The sequence below is a fragment of the Sorex araneus genome, chromosome X (genome assembly GCF_027595985.1).
Source record: "Sorex araneus isolate mSorAra2 chromosome X, mSorAra2.pri, whole genome shotgun sequence".
NCBI classification, from domain to species: Eukaryota; Metazoa; Chordata; class Mammalia; order Eulipotyphla; family Soricidae; genus Sorex; species Sorex araneus.
The window spans coordinates 362961621-362969351 of record NC_073313.1 but is presented as its reverse complement, the minus strand read 5'-3'; positions in this window follow the sequence as shown (position 1 = coordinate 362969351).

Here is a 7731-nt window from a genome sequence, read left to right as displayed (position 1 = left end):
CATAGCACTGGAAGTACTTGCAACAGCAGTTAAACAAGAAAAAGACATTAAGGGCAACCAGATAGGAAAGGAAGAAATCAAGCTCTCACTATTCGCAGATGACCTGATTTTTTTTTGTTTTTTTTTTTAATTAATTTATTCTTTTATTGAATCACCATGTGGAAAATTACAAAGCTTACAGGTTTAAGTCTCAGTAATACAATGCTCGAACACCCATCCATTCACCAGTGCACATATTCCACCACCAAGAATCACAGTATACCTCCTCCCTCCCCCCCCAGCTCCTCAGCCCCCCACCCCACCTGTGTAACTGATACATTTCACTTTAATTTCATTTTACTTTGATTACATTCAATATTTCAACAAAAAACTCAATATTATTGTTTGGATTTTCTCTCCCCTAAAGTCGAATCTGCTAAAAAGGAAGCATTTGATAATTTGTTTTCCATTGCTGAGAATGAAGAGATAAGAGATAGGAGATATGAGTGGTCGTACTAGCGGCCGCACAGTTTTGGATTTCTGTATTTTAGTATTTAAGTAACTAAGTCCAAAGAAATATCTGCCAGAAATTGCATCATTGCAAGCTTGTACCTCTCAGCTACTTTATATTCCACATATGAGTGCAATATTTCTATGTCTTTCTCTTTCTTTCTGACTCATTTCACTCAGCATAATACTGGCCCACATGCCAAAAAACAAAAGCAACCGGTGTTGGCGTGGATGTGGGGAGAAAGGGACTCTCCTTCATTACTGGTGAGAATGCCGACTGGTCCAGCCCTTTTGGAAAACAATATGGACGCTTCTCAAAAAATTAGAAATTGAGCTTCCATTTGACCCAGCAATACCACTCCTGGGAATATATCCTGGAGAGGCAAAAGGTATAGTAGAGATGACATCTGCATTTCTATGTTCATTGCAGCACTCTTTACAATAGCCACAATCTGGAAAAAACCAGAGTGCCCAAAAGCAGATGACTGGTTAAAGAAGCTCTGGTACATGTACACAATGGAATACTATGTAGCTGTCAGAAAACATGAAGTCATGAATTTGTATATAAATGGATCAAGATGATCTGATTCTATACCCAGATAATCCTAAAACTTCTACTAAGAAACTCCTAGAAACAATAGACATGTAAAGTTGCAGGCTATAAAATCAATACCCAAAACTCTATGGTCTTTCTATATGCAAATAGTGAGACAGAGGAAAGAGACATTTTTTAAAAAGTGCCATTCACAATTGTGCCCTGTAAAAAACTAAGGCTAGCCGAGGGGCGAGTGCATTCTCGGGCTCTCTGGGCGGCTCTGTCTCACCGCCCGCGTTCGGTGCCCCGGAACCGCAGTGTGTGGACCGGATCGGGACGGCCGGTGGTCAAGGACAGGCGAAGGAAGAACGAGGACCAAGCTGGTTGCTGATTAGTTACCATTTATTCAATCTTCCATCTTTCTCATCTCCAGCACTCCCAGCCCCGGCCTCTCTCTGGATCAACTGCTGCTTCTTTCTGCTCTCTGTCTCCTTTTCCTCTCTTGCCCTTGCCCCTAGGTTACACCCAGCCAGGTAGCAAAATCAACATAATAAAGCCCTTCCCTGAGGGCTGTCAGGTTTTAAGGGAACATAACCTAGGGGCGTTTTAAAGCCCTTCCTGACTGCCAGTAGGCAAAATACCTCTTAAGGGTTTTTTCTCCTCTCCCCATTCCAAACACTCATTAACATCTTAATACTAGTTATTTTTGCATGGACATAGCAAGAGATACATTGAGGTGTGCAAGGCAGCTCTCCTGGCAACATCTTGCCACAGGCTCAGACCATAACACTCAGGCCAGATTAATCATTCCTCACCCTAGCAGGGTCCAAATCTGATTATCACTGTTTGGATCATGACAGCATTTGTCCATGATCAAGCTCTTAACTTATAGTTAAGAATTAGGCACTTTGGCCAGGCCCATCTCGATGCCAGAGTAGCACACAACTCACTGCTTGCCCTGGGTCCTTCTGGTCCCACGTCGGGGACCCTGCTTTGGGGATGCTAGGAAGTAAGGGCAGCTGAGGCTTAGGTCAAGAGAACAGATGCCCTGGAGGAAAATATCATGTAGAGTCAAATGACTCCCAGGTTACAAAAGCATAACATTTGTTAAGTCTTCCTGTGTCCATACAAAAAGGACTTGCTCTGAATAAACTATGCAAAAGACTCAAGGAGAAGAGAAAAACATTATTTACAAGTCAACAGAACACTAAGAAAGAAGCTACAAATGAACAAAGAGGAATAGGAGCATTGTAAAGGAAGTAACCCAATAAACCTAAACTACTGAGGCTATGTTATCCTACAGTGCCCCAGAAAATCAAGTACCTCAGAATCAGCCTAACTTAAGAGGTTAAGGATCTCTACAAAGAAAACTACAAAAGCCTACTCCATGAAATAAAAGAAGGCACAAGGAAATGGAAACATATTCCCTGCTCATGGATAGGAAGACTTAACATTGTCAAAATGGCAATACTCCCTAAAGCACTATACAGATTCAATGTGATTCCTATAAGGATACCCATGAAATTCTTCAAAGAAATGGATCAAGCAATCCTGAAATTCATATGGAACAACAAAAGCCCACGAATAGCTAAAGCAATTCTTGGGAAAAGGACAATGGGACGCATCACCCTCCCCAACCTTAAAGTCTACTACAAAGCAGTAATAATTAAAACAGCATGGTACTGGAACAAAGGCAGAGCCACAGATCAATGGAACAGGGTGGAATATCCCTACACACCACTGCAATTGTTTGAACATCTAATCTTTGATAAGGGAGCAAGAAATATGAAGTGGAGCAAGGAAAGCCTCTTTAACAAATGGTGCTGGCAAAACTGAACATCTACATGCAAAAAAAATGGGCTCAGATCTCCACCTATCATCATGTACAAAAGTCAGATCAAAATGGATTAAAGACCTCAATATCAGACCACAGTCCATAAGGTACATTGAAGACAAGGTTGGCAAAACCCTTCACAACATTGAAGCCAACGGTACCTTCAAAGATGACATGCCACTGGCCAAGCAAATTAAAACAGAGATAAATAAATGGGACTATCTCAAACTAAGAAGCTTTTGCACCTCAAAAGAAACAGTGACCAAAGTACAAAGACAGCCTACAGAATGGGAAAGGATATTTATCCAATACCCATCTGATAAGGGGTTGATATCAAGGATATACAAGGCACTGGTTGAACTCCACAAGAAGAAAACTGCCAACCCAATCAAAAAATGGGGTGATGAAATGAACAGAAACTTTCCCAAAGAAGAAATCTGAATGGCTGAGAGGCACATGAGAAAATGCTCTACATCACTAATCATTAGGGAGATGCAGATCAAAACAACAATGAGATATAATCTCACACTGCAGAGACTGGCCCACATCCAAAAAAAAAACAAAAGCAACCGTTGTTGGCGTGGATGTGGGGAGAAAGGGACTCTCCTTCACTGCTGGTGGGAATGCCGACTGGTTCAGCCCTTTTGGAAAACAATATGGATGCTTCTCAAAAAATTAGAAATTGAGCTCCCATTTGAGAATATACCCCGGAGAGGCAAAAAGGTATAATAGAAATGACATCTGCATTTCTATGTTCATTGCAGCACTATTTACAATAGCCAAAATCTGGAAAAAACTGGAGTGCTCCCAAACAGATGACTGTTTAAAGAAACTTTGGTACATTTACACAATGGAATACTATGCAGCTGTTAGAAAAGATGAAGTCATGAAATTTGCCTATAAGTGGATAAACATGGAGAGTGTCATGTTGAGTGAAATGAGTCAGAAAAGAAAGAGACAGACAGAAAAATCGCACTCATATGTGGAATATAAAGTAGCAAAATGAGACACTAACACCCAAGAGTAGTAGAGATTAGAACCAGGAGTTCTGCCCCAAAGCTTGGAAACCGGCCTCACATGCTGGGGGAAAAGGCAGCAGAGACAGAGAAGGGAACACCTAGTAGAGAATGTTGGGAGGACCCACTCGGGTTGAAAGCCGCATACCAAAAGTGGACTATAGACCGAACATGATGGCCACTCAATACCTCTATTGCAAACTACAACATCCAACAGGAGGGAGAACAAATGGGAATGCCCTGCTACAGAGGCAGGGTGGGGTAGTGGGGGTTGGGGTGGGGGTGGTGGGAGGGATACTGGGAACATTAGTGGAGGAGAGTGGGAACTGGTGGAGGTATATAAACCAAATACAAGCATGAAAGTTCATAAGTTTGAAATTGTACCCCATGGTGATTTACTAATAAAAATTAAAAAAAATAAATTTAAAACATTAATTAGAACACTAAAAAAATTTGTTGTGGTGCTGGGTTGTTTGTATGTCAGAAGAGGTTGGGTTTGGGTGGGGTGCTGGACCTTGTAGGAGAGTGGGGACTTGGCCTCCCCCATCCTGAGAAGTTCTCCAGAGAGCTCAGCCTGGATGACAGTGCCCACTTATGAAGGCTCAGCTGTGGTGTTTCTCTGAGATTAGTCGTTGAGCTGAGCTGTTAGTATGCCAGAAGAGTTTGGGTTTGGGTGAAGTGCTGGGCCTTGCAGCAGGACAGGGACTTGATCTGCCTCCATCTCGAGAAGAATCCAGACTTCTCATCTCAGAAGACAAGGGGTCATGGTGTCTCTCCACAAGAGTGTTTAGTTTTGTAAGTAAATGCCAGGACATTTCCAAAGTAGCTGCACCATTTGTGTTTGTTTGAGATAGCAACAAGGAGGTTCCGGTTGTCCACATCCTTAGCAGCACTTGGTGGTGTTAGTGTTCTAACTTTTGGCCATTGTGATAGGTATGTAGTGGTATCTTGCCATTGTTCCAACATGCATTTCCCTAATTATACACGGGTTGAACATCTATCATATGCTTCTTTGCAATTACTGGTGTGAGATTGAGATGACATGTCATTTTGTTTTGTTTTGTTTTGTTTTGGGTCACACCCAGCAATGCACAGGGGTTACTCCTGGCTCATGCACTCAGGAATTACTCCTGGCGATGCTCAGGGGACCATATGGGATGCTGGGAATCAAACCCGGGTCGGCCGCATGCAAGGCAAACGCCCTACCCGCTGTGCTATTGCTCCAGCCCCCATTGATCCATTTTGAATTGAATTTTGTGCATGGTGTGAGAAAAGGGTGTGCGCCCTTAAAAAAATATTTTTTATGTGATTGACCTGTTTTCCCAACACCATTTGCAGAAGAGGGTTTCCTTGCTCCATGTTTTACTCCTAGTTCTTTTGTCAAAAATTAAATGACCATATACTTGAGTATCTATCTCAACTCTATTTCATTGCTGTGAGAGCCTGACCTTATTCCAATACCACACCGTCGTGATTACTATGGCTTTATAGTTTAACTTAAAGCTGGGAAAAGAAATAACTTCCGTCCTCATTTTTTTCCCTAGGAGATATACAAGGGGAATGTGCGTTGTCTCTGATGTTTCTGGTCATTTATGGCTTTGGGAGCTCAGGAGGGGTAACAGAAGCATGTGTCTCTGCATGGTTCAGATCAGGAAAGCTAGAATATTCTCTGAGATCCCATGAGGGCTCTTGTCCCCTTCGTGATCTCACATTGGGAAGGGCCTGTGGTCTGCGGCTCCCACTGGGTGCCCTCACTCAACTTATAATTTTTTCCCCCTAACTTAGAGCTGAGCAAGCTGAGGCCAAGCTAAAGACCCTCAGTTAGGGCCAACCTGGGATTCTCACCCAGTCCCTGAGGTTCTCAACCTTGATCCCCTCCCAGCTGCCCAACTGGTAATCTCTGGGCACCCACCATCCTGGAGGGTCAGTTGAAGAGGACTGCGTATTTCTAGTCTTTCAAAACTTTGTCTAGAGTAGTGTTATGTACCCCAGACTACTGGAAAATGTAAGGGAGCGATCAGTGAAAACTGCAAATAGAAGGTTGATGAGGCTAAGAAGTTAACTGCTCCGCAGAGGGTCTGCAAGAAGGAAATAAGGTCAGAAAAAACTTAGAGAAATTAGTTGATAACATACTATGCATCATTGTCCCAGCTACCTCAAGAAAGCCTCTCTATATATGATCTTTTTATCTTTTAGAACTGGGCACTGCTGCCTTTCAAAGGTGAATGCTGTGAAGTTGGTGCGTGTGGGAACCTAGAAGCAGAAGGAAGAGCAACGGCCCCCATACCCGTGGGCACGGCTCACCGAGGCCCATGAGACCGCGACTGTGCACGTTTCTCCTGGGGCTTCTGCTGCTGACAGGCCGGGGTAAGTGCCCCTGGCCCAGAGGCTGAGAGGGTCAGCCCTGCTGGTGGCCATGATGGCCGAGGTGTTTGACCAGGGAGGGGGATATGTTCTACAGAGGAGAGAATGACAGCATGCAGATCAGTCCCTGGAAAGCAGGGATGCAGGGGGGTGGAGCACAGTGGCTTTGGGGGAGGAGCAGGTGATGAGATGGGTGAGAAGAGCAGAGGGTAACACCAGCAAGCAAAGCAGGGCAGCCCCAAACCCTGGATTCCAGTGATGTGTGTGCTGGGAACTGTTCCACCTGGCCTGGATTGTTTTGCTACTATTGCTACAACTGTCGGTGCTCTTACTACTACTACTACTAAACACATCTGGATGATGATGGGTCACCAGCTAGAAGAGGAAGGTCAAGTTCAGGATGGTGGAGTCTAAGTTCCCTCCATCCCCAGTCTTCCATGTGATGCCATTCTCTGTGGCCGCTGCTGAGGGCAAGTGGACTGCCTGCCTGCTTTGACTTTTTCTGACCCAGGTTCACAATCAGAAGGGTCCTCCTACAATCCTCTCAGCCCTTCTTCTGCCTGTCAAGCATCTTCCTGCTTTTCTTTGTGTTGAAAGGCAAATATATTTCTCTGCACGGGTTCTCAAGATGATCTTTGTCTTCTCCAAGTGAAAGGCCTAGGTCCTGATGGGAAGGACTCTTGCTTTGGCCTCCCAGAATGGGAAAGAGTGAGGTAGGGAGTAGAGGTCTGGGCCTTGGTGGGATCTGGGCCTACCTAAGCCAGGTCAGTTACCTTCTCTGGGCCTCAGGGGACATGCTGGCAGAAGTGGGTGGAGAGGGGAGGGCACCAGTGCCCAGACTACCTGCCACCACACCGATGACTTTCCTGCTTTCCCCTTTTTGTTTATTGACCTTTGACTCCTATTTTTGGTAAAGGGTCTATTGACATTTTTGGGGATCCCCAGGGAATGAAGAATATCAGATATTTTCCCTGTCCTCATACTAGGATGATTTGCACCTTTAATTTGCTTACAGTGAGTTCAGTGGAAGGACCTTTTTTGTCTCTTCCTTCATCTTTTCAGTCCCTGCATACCAGGTTTGGCTAAATCCACAGTTTGCATTTACTTGCCCTGCATCTTTAGTCTCTCAAGCGAGAAGAGCTCTCTAGCCTTTTTGGTGGTGGTTTCTCTTTCACTTTTGTTTCATTTGGGGACCACAACCAGCCTGATGGGGGCAGATACTTTCTACCAAGTGCTCATGGGTTACTTCCAGGACTTGGTGGGCAGTGAAGTGTTAGGTGTCAAACGCAGCCCTTCTACACATGGTCTTTTGAGCTCTTTCTCCCATACTATTCACTCAGCCTCCTTGCTAACACCCAGATGTAGTCTGAGTGGGGGTTTGGCTCAGTGTAGCCAACCCAAGTTAGCCCCTGTGGCTCAGCACTTGTCTTGTTATGGGTGGAGCTCACCAGGGAAATTTACCCTCAGGATGTCCACTTTTCAACTGGAACCAA